Source organism: Aotus nancymaae, unplaced genomic scaffold (genome assembly GCF_030222135.1).
Source record: "Aotus nancymaae isolate 86718 unplaced genomic scaffold, 86718_ANA_hifiasm-v0.15.2.pri h1tg000008l, whole genome shotgun sequence".
Classification (NCBI taxonomy): domain Eukaryota; kingdom Metazoa; phylum Chordata; class Mammalia; order Primates; family Aotidae; genus Aotus; species Aotus nancymaae.
The window spans coordinates 62,858,198-62,876,780 of NW_026988419.1; the positions used below are offsets into that span (position 1 = coordinate 62,858,198).

Genomic DNA, 18,583 nt, shown 5'->3' on the forward strand with positions numbered 1-18,583 from the left:
AAAATATAATGTCTGAAATTTGTTTTTAAATACGAAGAAAAAAAAGAAAGATGAACCAAATATGCCAAGGTGTTAATGGTTAGATCTAGATGATGGGTGTATGGGATTCTTTTATACTGTTTTCTCCCCAACCCTTTTTTTTTTTTTTTTTTTTCTGAGACAGAATTTCACTCTCTTGCCCAGACTGGAGTGCACTGCAACCTCCACCACCTGGGTTCAAGCGATTCTCCTGCCTCATGCTCCCAAGTAGCTGAGACTATCGGCCCCTACCACCATGCCTGGCTAAATTTTGTATTTTTAGCGGAGACAAGGTTTCATCATGTTGGCCAGGCTAGTCTCGAACTCCTGATCTCAGGTGAGCCACCCACCTTGGCCTCCAGAAGTGCTGGGATTACAGGCATGAGCCACCACTCTCAGCCTATTCTCTCCCCTTTATGCACATTGAAACTTTTTTTATAATAAAGAGTTTAAAATATAGGCTCCCCTGGGCACACTGCCTATGGGGTAGCCCAGCTGTGCAAGGAGCAGTAAATAAATAAATAAATACAATTTTATCACAAAAACTCATAGAGGAAAACCAAGTACACACCTACGCGCCTGTTTATGCGCCTGTAAATTTACACATTGGTTACTTGATTCTGTATTTAAGTTCTTAATCCTCCCAGGGGTCAGCTCTCAGGTATAGCAGGAAAGTGACAAGGAAGAAAAGTCAACAATGACTCCTGGAAACTTAAAAAAAAATCTAATATCTACTTACTTATTTCTGTATTTATTTTTACCATACTTGCCAGCTAATCCTACAAGCTTTGACCAGGGAGTACCACCCTGAGCCCCTCTGCCTGGCAAGACGTGGGAAGAGAGCGTCTCGCAGAACAAATGCAGCCTTCTGCACCCAGGTCTCACCAGCTGTTAGGGCTGTGGCTTCCTCCTGCACAGGCTGCATTGCTGCAGGAGTGGTTCAGGGGCCTGTGTGAGGGAAAGTAGGACACAGACCATATGCCATGGAGTCAGGACTCAGTACTAAGTTCCTGTTATTACAGCTTCGGATTGTTCCTGCTGCCCTCACGCCCACATTTCTACACTGTCCCTTCAGTGTGCTGCTGTCATCCTGTCTTGACTTATTCAGGAATAATCCTAGGCCAGTCCCCTGGCTAAACACCAGGTACACAGAAGGGCAGGGTGAAGCCTGTCCGTCAGGGGCAATGGAGAGGCCTCCTGTTAGAAGAGTTAAACCAGGGCCTGGCCCTGGCACCAACTCTCACCTCCCCATTCTAGGTTGATCTGTGACCTTTAAGCTTAACCCGATCTTGGGAAGGATGAATTTCTTTGCTGTTTTCTTATCTCCTCTTTCTGGCCAGTAACATAGACTTTTTTTTAGAAAACCCTTTTTTCTCCTCTGTATTGAAATATGCTGGCCATTCTATTTTCCGTTATCTTCGTGAAGGACTGGGCCATGTCTTGGCCCTTTCTTGGTACTGACCACAGCACCCAGCCCTCCAGGGTAGAAAGGAAGGCCTCGCGCCTAGAGGTAGAGAGCGCCGTTGCTGAAAACCTAATGGACTGATTGCCAAATATAAGAAAAGACTGCTCTTTCAGAAACAAAAAGCATTTAAAAAAATCTTTATTATATCTTATCTGTTTTACTCAATATTTAGTATCCCTATGGTATTTTAAATGGGCTCTCTAATTTTGCTTTTTTTCTTCCTAATGGTTTCTATCTTCATCTCATTTGTAAGAAGTTAACAAGAACTACAAGTCTGGCCAATAGCATCCACACTTTCAGTTTTTGGTGAGCAATAGGGCCGCTGACACCACAGAACAGACAGGGGCTGACACTGCACCAACCGAGCATAGTCCTACTGAAGTGACGTCACGAGAAGTTCTGCTTGTTCGTGGGTACTCGAGAGTCCAAATTCAACCACAGAAGGTGATTGAAGAGGGTTAATGTACAATGTTTGAAAGTGTGGGTTGTTCACAAGCCAACTATATCGAAGTTGAAAATGTCCAGTCTCACACAGAATGTAAGCACCTTGCAGGCAGGAATGTTGTCCATTCTGTACATTGCTGTATCCCAGTGTCTAGAACAGGGGCTGGCTCACAGTAGATGCTCAATGCTTACTGAAAGCATCAACTGCCTATGCTCTGGAGTTCTTGTAGCCACTTGCCATTCTACCTTGCATTACCTTTACTGTATTTTATTTCAAGACCAAAAGTTTTTGAAAGCAGAAATAAGTCTTCCCTCCTATAACATGTATCTCATTCATAAATAGGATTCAATACCTCTGTGGTAAATTACCCAATTTAGCCAATGATTAGATAATTTAGATACAAAGTCCTAAATAGGTCATGAGGAAAGCAATGGCCCATGTGATAGAAATGGACAATTGCTGGAGCCCTCAGAAGGCCTAAAGTAACTGTGTGGCAGGGAAGTAAATTTCCTGCCCCAGAAATCTGGCAAAAGAATTCACTTGAGGATTTAAGTCTCAGAAATAAAGACCCAAGGTAGGAGGCAGAGAAGGGGAGGTCTTTTTCAGGGCCTATAGATGAAGGGTATTTAGATACCAGTTAAGAAAGGGACCAGATGCCAGCCAGGTTTGTGCTTCAGTTTAACCATGTTCCTTGCAAAACTTGCTTATGGGAAGATCAGAAGCTCTGACGATCATTACTGAAGAGGATTCAGAGAAATTATCACCTACTCCCGGTTGAAGAGAGAACAAGTCGTGGTCTTTTTTTGGTGTCAACCTCTATTGAAATGTGCTGTTGTCAAATCAAAAAGGGGACAGATTCGGAATTTTACAACTCTGATAAAAGTGAAATAAAAGGAAATCTGTATCATCTTAATCAAAGCATGTGCCACCTGAGTCGGCTCCCCGTCTCGTCCCTTGGCCTTGGTGACTCTCGTGTGCTGGAGGTTAAGGGTTTGTTAAAGAAGATGGGTTTTGATTAAGTGTCACATTTAGTGTGATGTGACATGCTCTTTATCATTGCAAGGGAAGATTGGGGGCCAAGGGGAGCTTTATAGCTAGTTCCCAATATAAATTAGGAGTCTTGGGGAATGGGTGCTTTGCAGTTGGCCTTGATCTTTCAAGGGCCCAATGAATGTGTGTATGTGAGAGTGTGCACGCATGTATGTGTGTGTGTGTTTGGCGAGATAGCAGAAAAGTCAGTTTCCAGGTTCCTGCACTAATGGGCTGGTTACCCCCTCTTGGAGTTTGACTTGCAATTGTAACACAAGGCTCCAGTTCTAAATTTGTCCACATTCTTGATGTACCAGGCAAAGGTCTTCGTGCTTTTTACTCCTTTGGAATTTCAGTGTTGCCACTGCACAAATTTGAAGCTAGAGAAGCAAGAGGAAGCATTCCAAGTGCTGAATGCCATTTCTAACCAGAGGCTATGGATGATGCCCCCCTGACTTTACCCAGAGGAAAAAAATGTACAAATTCCCTCCAAATCTAAGGTGCACAGCACACCTGCAGACTCTGGTTCTGGTGTAACTTGGAGCAGGGAGAGCACAGAGAAAGGGGTCACAGGAAACACCCCAGTGAGCTGGAGTTCTCACAGGGAAGGGGAGGCAGGGATGGGGATTGAGGAAAACATCCCAGAAGGACTACTTCCACCCAATGGACTCCCACCTCCAACTTCATCTTCTCCAAATATTACTCACATGGAGTCTCTTCCCTGCTCAAAATCTTTCAACAGCCTTCCTCTTCCCTCCCATTACCTACAAATGAAAATTCACACTCTCCATCCTGGCATTCGATGCCCACATCTTGAGCACCACCAAATGAGTCTTCTGTTCACCACCCATGGAGTGACTTACTCATTCCTGTCTTCAAGCACCCGCTCATGTTGCTTCCCCGTTTCCCTCTCCCATGGAAAAGCCACCCATCTTCCTTCATCATGGAGTCACAGCCTGCTGAAATCACTCCTTTTTTTTATTCCAGAAATATGAATTGAGAGCCTACTAAGTGCCCAGAACAGCTCTGGGCACCTGGGATAGGACAGAGGACAAAACAGATAAAGCTGCCTGCCTTCGAGGAGCTTGCACTATTGCAGAAGGAGGAACTCTGATACTAAATGCTAAACGCAATGCATAAGCAAGGGGGACTTAGTAGCAGAGGTTGCTATGGAAGAAAGAAGAAAACAGATCAGGGAAAGGGAGTCCAGGAGCTTGGGCATCGGGGGGCGGAGGTTGGTTGCAGTATTAATAAAGATGGTAGGGGTCCGTCTCACTGAGGTGGAAGACTCTGGGGAGGTGAGAAGCCAGCCGAGCAGATGCCTGGGAGAAGAGAGTTTCTGGGCAGAGGAAACATCTAGAGTAAGGGCCCCACACAGAGGGCCGGAGCACCGCTCCTTGTCTCCCTCCTCACTTTTCCAGGAGGCTCTGCAGGTAGCAGGCCTCTGGAAAAGACTCCTGTGGACAGAGAAGATACGACAAGAGCCATAAGGTTGACACTGCGGGGAAAGCCCTCCAGTGTTTGCTGTGGCATGAAGGCAGAGAAGTTAGATCACTGATGGAGAAGTGCTTAGGTTTTTATTGCTGTGTTCAAAGGTAATTTTTTTAGACATCAAATTTATAAAAGTATTACCTGACTATTGCTTCTGGATGCGGGGTGGGGCGGGGGATGCCAACTATACTTGTGAAATGACCAACACCCCTTTCCTTCATGTAACAGCTCCTCCCGGCTCAGCTCCTCCCTCTCGCTGACTCACCCACTGCCCTGCGGCTTGGCTTCCGCTCTCATCTCTGAGACTTCATCAAAGCTTCCTAATGTCCATCTCCCCAGACAGGGTCCCAGCCCCATCCTTTCAGGCAGGTTATCTTGCCTTAATGAGGAGTATGGAGCTGAGTCTCTGCTCCTTCACGTCCTCCCTGTGTGACCGTGGATGAGTTACTCAGCCAGTTTGGGCCTTGATTCACTTATCCATAGAATGCGGTTTATCTTAGCATCCTTCTGTGGCTCACTCCATGCGCAGCACTGGGCGTAGGGCCTGGCCCACCGTCAACCACAAGTGATTGATTGGGTCGTCACTCCGACTCCGACTTCAGGGTTTCAGCCCTCCTGTAGCAGCCGTCTTCCTCTTTTTTTTTTTTTTTTTTTTTTTCCCTTAAGATCAGAGTCTTGCTCTGTCACTAGGCAGGAGTGCAGTGGCACCGTCTCGGCTCACTGCAACATCCACCTCCCGGGTTCAAGCGATTTTCCTGCCTCAGCCTCCCGAGTAGCTGAGATCACAGGCGCGTACCACCATGCCCGGCTAAGTAGAGACAGGGATTCATCCTGTTGGCCAGGATGGTCTCGATCTCCTGACCTCGTGATCCACCCGCCTCGGCCTCCCAAAGTGCCGGGATTGCAGGCGTCAGCCACCGCGCCAGGCCCGCCTTCCTCTTTCTAAAAGTGCTGCTTGTGCTTGCAGCCGCCACTCCCTCCCACGTTTCTGCCCCTCCCAAAAGTGGCATCGAGGTTTCCCAGAACTCTGGCTTCTCTTCCTGCCCACACTTCCTACCTGGCCTCTTACAGCCATAGCCGGGACTTCAACCATCCCCGCTAATGCTAGCGGCCACTACCCCATTTTCTCTATCCCAGCCCCTAGGCCGAGTTCCAGACTGGTGGGTCCACTTCGTGCCGAGCAGCACTCAATCCAAGTCTGCCTAGGCTGACCTCATCTCCGCCCCCACCCTCGACTCCTCTTCCCGATCGCAGTATATCATTATTGCCCCTCCCTCCCAGCCTGTCATTCATTCTCTTAATCCTAAACAGTCTGGAATGTCTGTAAAGTTAAACAAAGATCTCTAGGATGTGGTCCCTACCCTCAGGGATCTCCCAGGGCAACAGACAGAGGCAGTAATTACAATTCAAAGACGAAGGTGGCTTGACAAAAGGATGCTGAGGCCTTAGGTGAGCGGCAGCAGAGGGGCCTACCTAGCCTAGGGCTTCAGGGGACTGCTCCAAGAAGGCTTGAGGAACCCAGGCAAGAAGTCAGCAGGAACGGGCATTTTTATTTTGGAGGACTCTTAGTTGCTTATTGCCTCAGGAAAGACGTAAGCACAGGTGGCTTGCAGACCTCTCTGGGCTCCAGGCATTCTTACTTGTGGAGACCACGCCCCACCTTAGAACAGGCATTAAATGCAAGCCTGTCCCACATCAAACATAATTATTCTGTATTGCTGTTTCTGAGAGAACTCTGATAACTTTGCTTTTTAAAGTGATCTGGCTACAACACCCCTAACCCCCTGCTAATTTAATGTACATTGGCTGTGATTTTTCTCAAGGCCAGAAACTCTTGTATAGGAGAAAAACCTAACTTGCAAATGGGCTGTCAAAGTACTAAAATTTTTACAAACTCAGAAGCTAACAAAGCAGCTGATATAATTTACATTTTGTGGCCATTGAAAGAAATATTTGTTAATTTAAATTTTGCGCTTTTCTTCTTGTATTTTGGAGCTACCCCATCCCCTACCCCCACACCACCCCTTGCTGTTTTAAGTGTTTTAGTAGGATCTTGGCAAGTTTGTAGTCCTGGTGATGAGCTTAGGGAGGCTACTGGGTAACTGGGCCATCAGAACCAAGCCTGCATCCACCAGGATGGAGAGCACAGGTAGCACAGGCGGTATTTAGGAGACAGAATTGACACGACTTAGTGAAAGATCGGAGTTGTGCAGAGAGGACTTCAGGGTGACTCTGAGAGTCTGGGTGGCTGGTGGGGCCATTCCTCAAAGACACAGTGAAGGAGAAACAAATGGGGAGAAGGAGATGGTTAATTTGGTGTGGGGCACATTAACTCCAAGACAGGCATCAGTTTGCCTGAAGGACCCCCAAATGGAGACATCCAGGGGACTTTAGATGGATGTGTCTGGGGATGAGAAGAGAGCCAGGATGAGCAGTAATCATTATATGAACAGTGACTAACACATGTTCTTGGCTTAGGAAGGGCCAGCTGCTGCACTAAACACTTTGTCCTTCCAACAGCCCTTGGGGTAGGTGCTGCTCATCTCCACATTGCAGATGAGACTGCGCTGCAGGGAGGTGAAGGAACTTGCCCAGGCTACATGCAGATATAGGTAGGGGCACCCTGCCCATACTCTGAGCCACTCCATCTGGAAGATGGGAAGAAGCAGGAGGTTCCCGAAGTCTGGGGAATAGAAGTGAAGTTAAAGTGTACAGAGACAAGAGATGATCCCTGAGGGAACACCCACTATTTTAGGAGAGTCTGTGGGGGAGCAGCAACTAGAGAAGAAAGGGGAGACCTGGACAGGGTTGGGTCCTGGGTGCCTCTGGGATGCCGGAAGGAGGGCAACAGAACCATCATTGTGAGGGGCTGCCACAGTGGCACTGGAGGTCCATTTGGCAAACTGGAGCTAAATTAGCAGGGCTCCACTGAGGTTTGTGGGCATATTCAAAGGCACCAAGTAGCGCAGGAATAAGGATGACAGCTGAAATCTCACCAGATCCCTCTCCCCAAGCCGGGTACCACTGTCCCGGCTGCCTCCCCACCAAGTCCCATATGAGCCAGAACAGAGAAATGGGGTGCAGGTGGGGGGTGGGGCAAAAGATGGATTTAGAAGAAGTGTATCAAAATCAAAGACGTGCCTTTCAAGTTGTTTGGCTGGAAGGAAATAAGAGAGAAGGTGATGTCTAGAGAGGGAAGCAGGGTTGAACATTTCTCCCTGAACCAAAAGAGCCAGCAGACAGGGGAGGATGAGCGAATGAACTGGGCACTGCGGTTACCTGGTGACCAAATAGAAGACTTTCCTCCTGAGTCTCCCGTACAAGCCACAAAACGTAAAGCTCCATCCTGAACTCCCTACACCTTGCTTCAAAGGGCCCTCAGGGTTGACAGTTTTCAGTCAGCCCCGTAGAAAGGAGACAGGCAATCAGTTTGCTCCTAAATAACGCTGGCTCCATTCAGCCCGGAAAGGCCACAGGCAGCAAAGCACAGGCTACCGGGGCATGGGGGACCCTGGAGAACCACAGGCAGTGACTTCTGAGACAAGAGTCACACACAAGGATGACTCTGAACACTCCCTCTTTTACCAAAGTGATACAGGCTCATTAAATAACATCTGGAAAACACAGGAAAATTAATTAAAGAAAATATACCACTCATAGTCTGTTATGCAAACACTTGCATTACTCACTTTTTAAAATCTTCTCGGGATTTTCTCTGTGTAAGTTTTTTTTTAATCTTAGCTGTAATCATGTCTACAATTTCACATCCTGCTTTTCCTACTTACTATATTGTGTTTCTGTCTGTCATTACTCATTTTAGTTTATTGTAATGAGTGCATAAAATGTCATTGTGTGAATTTGTCAAAGTTAATTTAATAACCATTGCCCTAGAGTTGGACATTTAGATTATGTTCAATGTTTTGCTGTTATCAATTTTTGTTATTATAAATGATACTGTAATGCCTATGTGCACATAAACCATTTGTTGGCATTTAGGGTTATTTCTTAAGACAGAGTCTCAGAAGTGAAATTATAGAGTTAACAAATATGAGCACTTCTCAGAGTTTTCAAATCATACTGCCAAATTCTTCCCCAAAGGGCACCATATTCACGTATACTGTGATTAGCAATGTGTAAAAATGTTAACTTTGCGAAGACTTCAACCACACTGGCTACTATTACTAAAAAAAAATGGTTTTGCTAATTTAATAGATAAAAAGTGAGCTTAATTTTTTAAGGTAAACTTTATAGTGAGGTTTATCATGCATTCAGAAAAGTACATAAATCACGAGAGAATTTTTACAAAGTGAACATCTTTGAGTAACTGGCACCCAGATCAAGCAACAGAACCTTCCGAAAACCCTAGAGGCCACTGCTGAGGCCCCGTTCCCCTCCTCCACTCCACCCAAGGGGAATCACAATTCTGACTTCTCCCACTGCAGGTGGCGGTGTTCTAATTTTCATTTCCTGGATTACTAGAAGAGCTAACCTCTTGCCACATCGTAGCTGACGAGCTGTAGTTCCTCTTTTGTAAATTGTCTTTTTAAGTTCTTTGTCTAGGAAACGGTTGAGTCTTAAGCAATTTCCCAATGTCAGCTTTGGCTAAAGGTGGAGTGTACATCCTGACATTGTTTGGAACTGGAGAAGTGTGTTGTGTGTGTGTGGATGTGTGGATGTTCCTATGCTCTCGTGATCTCATCCTGACAATGGAGTAGTCCCCCATCCGAATTTTCACTTCCCATAGTTTCAGTTACCCATGGTCAACCTTAGTCCAAAAATATTAAATGTAAAACACCAGAAATAAGCAATTCCTAAGTTTTCTGTTGCTTACTGCTCTGGGTAGCATGATGAAATCCCACACTGCTGCACTCTGTCCCCCTGGACGTGACTCACCCCTTTGCCCAGCATCTTGGCATCATAGACGCTCCCTGCCCGTGGCTGCTCCGTAGTCCTCTCGGTGGTATCTCTGTGCCTGTGTTCCAGTAACTTGTACTTTACTTAATTGTTCTATTTTATTATTAGTTATTGTTGTTAATCTCTTACTGGGTCTAACTTAATTAAGCTTTATCATAAGTACGTATGTATAAGAAAAAAGAGAGTCTACGTAGGATTCAATACTATCTGTAGTTTCAGGCAAACACTGAGGGTCTGGGGGTAAATCCCCCCATGACGGGGGACAGGTGTACTCCTCTTATTTCTGCTTCTCCGTTGCAAAGCAAGATGGCCTCTCTCTAGGCAACACCTGGAAGCCAGGGTAACTTTTTGGTGACAGAGCTGAGCCTAAATAGACTGCTATTCTTCCAGTGTCTGTGAGAATTGCAGAAATAGGTCACTGAACCTTTTTAAATATAGAACTGACACATTTGGGGAAAGCATTTTTTCTGCTGAGATAGCATACAGTACAAGATGAAATGATCCCTCGAGGGTAGATGAATTTAGACATTTGGCTTTAAAAATAAATAAATAGTCTTAATGACTCACAGGAAATATAGCACCTTTCATAGGAAAGGTCTCTCTCTGAACATTGTTACCTGACAGCCCATAATAAATTTCTAATATATGAGGTATAAGCCATTGCCAACCCCTGCCCACCCACACTTGGCAACAGCTTTTGATGGGAAGAGAAGGGCCGCATTGGCTGTGGCAGCTCCCTCAGCAATGCCAGATGTCCTATCTCCTGGCTTTGTCTGGTCCCCTCTTAAGTTCCTACACAGCCCAGCAGTTCACCCTTGGACAGACATCCATGGCTGCATAACAGGCAGGAAGGGGTAGGGTTACCTCACTGCCTGCGAGCATCTCCACTCCAGCTCTTCCAAGGGCTTGACCTATTTGTGGCGGGGCAGCCCCAGAATCCTTTACCCAAAGCTCCCCATGAACTGTCTAGGACCCCAGATCTGCCTGTGCGGGGGCCCTTTTCCACTTCCTCCTGAGCCATCTTCAGAAAGCTCTCTCTGGCTGTTGCCCCAGCCCCTCCTAACAACCCTGCTGCCTTCAGAGCCCCGTGAACCCAGGGGTGGACACTCAAGTCTTCTTAAGAGATTCCCAAGGAACTGCCTCCCCTTCCATGCTGGGTTCTGCTATGAGATGAGCAAGGTCTGCTGTCTGGAAAAGCAGGGCTTTGGGGTACCGCGGGGAAGATGCTTTGATTCAGCCCAAGAGTGGCAGGAGAATACCAAGAGGGATTGGCTGTCCCAGGAGTGGGGCGTGAATGGAAGCAAGGGGTGGAGCCGAGCAGGGGCAGGGCCACTTGCCTTTCAGGAAGCAAGGGCAGCAGGGAGAAAGGTACAGGGCTGTCACTCCCCAGGTACCAGATCAGTGGCCCTGGGAAGGTGGGAAGTAGGAGGGGACAGAGGAACAGGGATGAGACATTCTTCAGAAGTAGAACACACCGAAGATTTGAGGACACAGAGTTTGCACCAAGGGAAACACTAGTCACAGGTGCCATGCAGCAGCTTCTAACAAGAACACAGCTCCTTTTGCAATACATGTGTCCATTCCATAGGAGTGTGCGGAGTGCTTACTTTGTGGCAGACACTGCTGTAGACTCTGGACATGACATGTGGTTACTACTCACAGGGAGTTTTCATTCTGTTGGGTAAAGGGCAGGCGGTGTAAACAGAAAAGATGATGTCCCATGGTGACAGGTGCTCTTGGAAGGTAATCTGGGCTGGGGGAATTGCGTGATCAGGGAGGACTTTTCCGAGAAAATGACATCAGAGCTGAATAAAAAGAAGGGGCCAGTCCAGGGGAAGCCTGGGCAACAATACTCTAGGTAAATAAAAGAGCCTCTGCGAAAGGCCCCGAGGTAGGATCAACCTTGGCGCATTTGAGGAACAGAAAGAGGACCACTGTGGCATGACAAAAAGAATTGTTTTCTGACCTCCTGCTGAGCTGCCATTGAGGGATTACTAAGTAGAATCTCCCCCCTGGCTTCTAGACACTACAAACCCTTCCCACATCTCTCTTCTCTTTCTGTCCAGACCAGCTACAGCAAGGAGTGACATTAGCAGCCTTAAGACCCCATGTAGGTCTTAAGAAACGACTGGAACCAGTTCAGTCCTCCCAGAAGCCAAATGGGAAGGGGGTCCTGAGGCCAGTCTGGCTCCCTTTTTTCAAGAATGTGGTTCTCAACCACCTTGGAGCTATGACCTCCTTTAGCAATCTGACACAAGCTGGGAAAAATACGCACACACACAATTCCGTACACAACTTCAGAGAAAGCACATTGCAGACCCTCTCCTAAAGTCGATACTCTGACGGTTCTTTTTAAGCCAGTTCATTTTCTCATTAAGGCTGTGTCCCTTTCACAGAAGAGCGGATGTGTGAAAAAACATCACTTTATAAACAGCAAATCAACCTTTTTTTTTTTTTTTTGAGATGGAGTTTCACTCCTGTTGCCTAGGCTGGAGTGCAATGGTGTGATCTTGGCTCGCCACAACCTCCACCTCCGAGTTTCAGGTAATTCTCCTGCCTCAGCCTCCCGAGTAGCTGGGATTACAAGCATGCATCACCATGCCCGGCTAATTTGGTATTTTTAGTAGAGATGGGGTTTCTCCATGTTGGTCAGGCTGGTCTTGAACTCCTGACCTCAAGTGATCCGCCCACCTCGCCCTCCCAAAGTTCTGGGATTACAGGCATGAGCCACTGTGCCCGGTCGCAAATCAACCTATTAATACAGCCTATAAATACGAATTCTTATAAGATATAGAATAGATCTTTCAGAGAGATACATCCATATATGACAAAATATAACCATAATAATGGTTAAAACATATTTACACCGTGTTTTTACTTTGCAGCACACATATCTCATTTTATCCCATTGAAATCCTTGGCACATGGTTAGAGAGACATTGTTTCATTTTACAGATGAGGACACTGAGGAAGAGAGGCCTAGCTGGCATGCCTGCAATGACAGGGCTGGGTGGCAGCAGCTTGGGACAGGAACCAAGGCCCAGGCTCCCCAAGAGGCACACGGCAGGGCCATGCCATCCAGACTTCTCTTTGACTGCTCTCTCCCAAGGCCTTACCCAGGACCTGGGGGCGCTCAGGGCAAAGTCAGTCTTTTTGTAGAGACAGGGTCTCAATATTTTGTGTGCGCACACTTGGCCCACATCAGCCTCCTGCTGGGAAACAGAGACACAGAGGAAATGATGTTTTCTAACACAGGGAAAGAAGCACAGGGCCTGCCTTCAGAAATCCAGGTTGTGTAGACAGAGGAGAACTTTTTACTAGGGCTTCCTCTTGGCCAATTAAACCTAATGACTCATTTCCTTTTTCTTCTGAAAACATACAGCATTTTCTCCTATCGTCCTGAAGGAGGAGCAACCTGGAGGAACGCCACCTAGTGGCCCAGACCATCAAGATCGTGGCTCCTTCGTCCTCTGCTACCCCGCCCCCACTCCATAGGCCACCTTGCCTATTAGAAAACTGGACCCATACCTCTCACCATCCAGCAAGATAATCTCAAATGGATCGGAAATCCAAACGTAAAAAACGAAAACAAGTATTAGAAGACACATCGGTGGACTTCTTTATACCCTGGGTGTGGGAAAAGTCTATGATTCAAACCCCAGATGCAAACCAAAGGCCCTGTAGGTGCCTGCTCCTCAAGCTGAGAGACGAGTTGCCGGGGAAGGGGATGTGTGTGCAATCTTCTCCATGTGGCATTTGCTCTGCCCCATTAGAGCTAAGTGACTGTCCCCAACCTGGACTCCTGGGGTCAAGGGGAGGGAAACAGATTTTAAAAAGCAATTAAACTGGCTTGGCCCACTACCCCTTTGCGTTCTTGGCAGACAGGAAAAAAGGTCTCACTGCTGTGCCTCACAAAACAAAACACTGAAGATATCAAGAGGCATGGAGCTGGGCACAGTGGCTCCCGCCTGTAATCCCAGCACTTTACAAGGCCAGGCAGCAGGATCCTTTGAGTCCAAGAGTTTGAGACCAGCCTGGGCAAAATATTGAGACCCTGTCTCTACAAAAAGTAAAATAAAAAATTAAAAATTAGCCGGGTACAGCACTGCGCCCCTGTAGTCTCAGCTACTCTAAAGGCTGAGGCAGGAGAATTGCTTGAGCCCAGGTGGTCGAGGCTGCAGTGAGCCAAGATCGCACCACTGCACTCCAGCATGGGTGACAGCAGAAGACCTTGTCTCAAAAAAGAAAAAAAAAGTTTTTTTTTTTTTTTTCAAATAAAATGTTTAAAAGAGGCATGGAAACCTAGTCCAAGCTCAGCCTGACACCAAAATGAATGCTTTTCTAATGAAAAATAAAATATTCAGATGAAATAAAAGAAAATATTAATAAATTCAGCAACTTTCAAAAAACCTGCTGCATGGCAAGAAAATTGGCACATTGTGAGAAATATTTGCAACAGTTTCACAGTTTAATCTGTAATATTAGGAATATAAGGAACATTTAGGGCCGGGCACGGTGGCTCACACCTGTAATCCCAGCACTTTGGGAGGCTGAGCAGGCGGATCACGAGGTCAAGAGATCGAGACCATCCTGGCCAACATGATGAAACCCCATCTCTACTAAAATACAAAACTTAGCTAGGTGTGGTGGCGCGCACCTGTAGTCCCAGCTACTCAGGAGGCTGAGGCAGGAGAATTGCTTGAACCCGGGAGGCAGAGGTTGCAGTGAGCCAACATTGGGCCACTGCACTCCAGCCTGGCGCCTAGTGACAGAGCAAGACTCTGTCTCAAAAATAAATAAATAAAGGAACATTTAAATATTGAGGGGAAAAGGCCAAAACTTGATAGAAAATTAGGCAAAAGCATGAACAAACAGTTCACATACGCACATACAAAAATATGTAGATGGACCTTAAAATAAAGATGTTGAGCTTTACTCATTATGTTATAAATACATAGAACTACATTGAGATAGCAATCTTTATGAAACTGACAGAATTTCAAAAGTTTGACCATCCACTCCATTGGCAAGGCTGCAATGATTGTCATACTCATTGGTGGGAATGCAAAACGATACAACCCCTGTGGAGGGAATTTGGAAATATCTAGCAAAACTATATATGCATTTACCCTTTGACTTAGTAACCCTAACTCCAGGAGTTTATCCTGAAAGTACACGTCTACAAATATAAACAACATATTTATAAGGTTGTTCATGGAGACATCACTTATAATAACAAAATATTAGAAACAACTTCATTCAATTAGGATAGTAATTGAATAAACTGTGATGCATTCACACAATGGAGTGCTACACAGATGAAAAGTGTTGAGGAATATTTCTCTGAATTAACATGTAGTAATTTCCAGGATGTATTAAGTGAAACAATTAAAATACTAAAGAATGGATACATTATGCTACTTTTTTGATAAGAAAGAGAAACACAGAAAGAATAAACCAAAAACAAGTGGTTGCCTATAGGGGAGTGGCAGGAATGGAGTGGAAGTAATAAGGGTGTGAGTTTACCCTTCTGTATTAGTCTGTCCTCACACTGCGAATAAAGACATACCCGAGACGGGAGTAATCTATAAAAGAAAGAGGTTAATTGACTCACAGTTCAGCAGGGCTGAGGAGACCTCATGAAACTTACAATTATGGTGGAAAGGGAATCGAACATTCACATGGTGGCAGGAAGGAGAAGTTCTGAGCAAAGGGGAGGAAAAGCCCCTTCTAAAACCATCAATCTCAGCTCGATGTGGTGGCTCATGCCTGTAATCCCAGTACTTTGGGAGGCCAAGGTGGGTGGATCCTGAGGTCAGGAGTTCAAGACCAGCCTAACTATGGTGAAACCCCATCTCTATTAAAAATACAGAAATTATTAGCTGGGCATGGTGGCGCGTGCCTGTAATCCCAGCTACTCAGGAGGCTGAGGCAGGAGAATTGCCTGAACCCAGGAGGCGGAGGTTGCGGTGAGCCGTGATCGTGCCATTGCACTCCAGCCTGGGTAACGAGCGAAACTCTGCCTCAAAAAAAAAAAAAAAAAAAAAAAAATACAGAAATTAGCTGGGCTTGGTGGTGCCCACCTGTAGTCCCAGCTACTCAGGAGGCTGAGGCAGGAGAATCGTTTGAACCTGGGAGGCAGAGGTTGCAGTGAGCCGAGATCATGCCACTGCAGTCCAGCCTGGGTGACAGAGTAAGACTCCATCCCCCCCAAAATAGTAATAATAATAATAAAACTGTCAATCTCATGAGAACACACTCACTATCATGAGAACAGCAGCATGGGAGTAATTGCCTCCATGATTCAATTACCTCCTACAACTAGTGGGGATTATGGGAACTACAGTTCAAGATGAGATTTGGGTGAGTTCAAGATGAGATATAGTTTGGGACACAGCCAAACCATATCAACTTCTGAGTGTAGTTTTTCATATATAGTGATATATAACTACATAAATATAACTCTCTCTATATATACATACATATAAATAGTTTTGACTTTTGAACCATGTAAAAGTTTTACTTTTTTTTTTTTTTTTGAGACAAAGTGTTGCTCTATCGCCCAGGCTGGAGTGCAATAGCACGATCTCGGCTCACAGCAACCTCCGCCTCCTGGGTTCAAGCAATTCCCTGCCTCAGCCTCCCCAGTAGCTGGGATTACAGGCACCCACCACTAGGCCTGGGTAATTTTTGTGTTTTTAGTAGAGACAGCATTTCTTCATATTGGCCAGGCTTGTCTTGAACTCCTGACCTCATGATCCACCTGCCTCAGCCTCCCAAAGTGCACTGCGCCCAGCCAAGTTTTACATATTTAATTTTTTTTTTTAGATGAAGTCTCACTCTGTCACCCAGGCTGGAGTTCAGTGGCACGATCTCAGCTCACTGCAACCTCCAACACTGGGGTTCAAGTGATTCTCTTGTCTCAGCCTCCTGAGAAGCTGGGATTACAGGCATGTGCCACCATGCCTGGATAATTTTTGTATTTTTAGTAGAGATGGGGTTTTGCCATGTCGGCCAGGCTGGTCTCAAACTCTTGACTTCAGGTGATCCGCCCACCTCGGCCTCCCAAAGTGCTGGGATTATAGGTGTGAGCCACCATGCCCGGCCCATATTTAAAACTTTTTAAATTTTGAGAGATTTTTTCAAAAAGAAAACCTTAAAATTAAATGCAAACATAAACAAATGAACTTAATTGCGTATAAAATTAATAATAGAATCACGCAGAAAAAAAGAATGAAATGATCTGTGAATACAGTATTCTGACTATATATATACCTTTAACTGGATGTATTCTAAGAACAAACAGTACTACAAAGAAGTCTTGAATTTTTCTTAAACCTGTTGTTGGAAATGGGCTTCTGCACTACCCAGAGAGGGGTCCATGCTGCCTTGTTCGGGATTCCTCTCTTAACTTAAAAGGAAACTTCCACAATGTCCAGGGCCCTTGATGTCCTGCCAGTGAAGAAGGAGGATGTCCTCAAGTTCCTTGCAGCAGGAACTCAGCCAGGCGGCACTAATTTTGACTTCCAAATGGAACAGTACATCAGTAACAGGAAAAATGATGGCATCTACATCCTAAATCTGAAGAAGACCTGCGAGAAGTTTCTGCTGGCAGCTCGTGCCATTGTTGCCATTGAAAACCTTGCTGATGTCAGTGTCATATTCTCCAGGAAACCTGGCCAGAGAGCCATGATGTGGTTTGCTGCTGTTACTGGAGCCACTCTTTTGCTGGCCACCTCACTCCTAGAACATTCACTAACCAGATCCCAGCGGCTTTCCGGGAGCCATGGCTTCTGGGGGTTACTGATCCCAGGGCTGACCACCAGCCCCTCACAGAGGCATCTTATGTTAACCTACCTACCATTGCTCTGTGTCATACAGACTCCCCTCTGTGCTATGTGGATGTTGTCATCCCATTTAACAACAGGGAGCTCACTCAGGGGTCTTGATGTGGTGGATGCTGGCCTGGGAAGTCCTGTGCATGCCCGGCACCATCTATGAATGGGATGTCATGCCTGCTCTCCACTTCTACAGAGATCCTGAAGAAATTGGAAAGAAGAGCAGGCTGCTGCTGGAAAGGCTGTGACCAAGAGGAATTTCAGGATGAATGGACTGTGTGAGCACCTGAGTCCACCGCTACTCAGCCTGAGGGTGCAGACTGGTCTGAAGGTGGCAGGTGCCCTCTGTGCCTATTCAGCAGGTCCCTACTGAAGACTGGAGTGCTCTGCTTGCCACGGAAGACTGGTCTGCAGCTCCCACTGCTCAGGCCACCAAACGCGTAGGAGCAACCACTGAGTAGGCTTAAGCTGTTTGTCCACAGGCTTTTAAGCAACTGACAGAAATAAACATTAGTTTCTTTAAGAAAGGAAATGGTATTGGAGCAGTCATTCTGAAAGTATTTGGGGTGTACTGTAGGATAGAGCAAATGATTAAATATATTGATATTTCCTCCTTGTTAACAGGTGTGTTAAAAGAAACTAAATAAATGAATGTATTCATGGTGTCAGAAGTCAGAGTTCCCATTGTAGAGGAAGAAAAGATACAAAAATGGAATGGAAAGATGAGGAAGAATCCTGTGGAGCTGGATTTTAATTGGAAGAAATTTTTTTTAAAAATACTAGTTTTTGCTGGGCATGGTGGCTCATACCTATAATCCCAGCACTTTGGGAGGCTGAGGCAGGTGGATTACCTGAGGTTGGGAGTTGGAGACCAGCCTGACCAACATGGAGAAAGCCCGTCTCTATTAAAAATACAAAAAAATTAGCCAGGCATGGTGGTGCATGCCTATAATCCCAGATACTTGGGAGGCTGAGGCAGGAGAAACACTTGAACCTGGGAGGCAGAGGTTGCGGTGAGCCGAGATCATGCCATTACACTCCAGCCTAAGTGGGAAGAGGGAAACTCTGTGTCAAGAATAATAATAGTAATAGTTTTCTAAGAGTATGCATTTCCTAGCTCTGTCCCCTAAAAGTGTTTACATGTAATGATATCCCAGTAGCAATGAGCAAACCTAGTGGCGAGAGCTTGATTTCCGAATGCCACTTCCCAGTAAAAGAAACCTTGGGCTGGGCACAGTGGCTCACGCCTGTAATCCCAGCACTTTGGGATGCCACGGTGGGCAGATCACTTGTGGTCAAGAGTTTGAGACCAGCCTGACTGGCATGGTGAAAACCCATCTCTACTAAAAATACAAAAACTATCCGGGCATGGTGGCACACGCC

At 46.0% G+C, this 18,583-nt stretch overlaps 1 pseudogene; it reads left to right on the top strand.

The window, feature by feature from the left end:
• Window positions 1-16,793: 16,793 nt before the first annotated feature.
• LOC105724020 (small ribosomal subunit protein uS2-like) lies at window positions 16,794-17,661 on the top strand (annotated as a pseudogene).
• The last annotated feature ends 922 nt before the right edge of the window (window positions 17,662-18,583 follow it).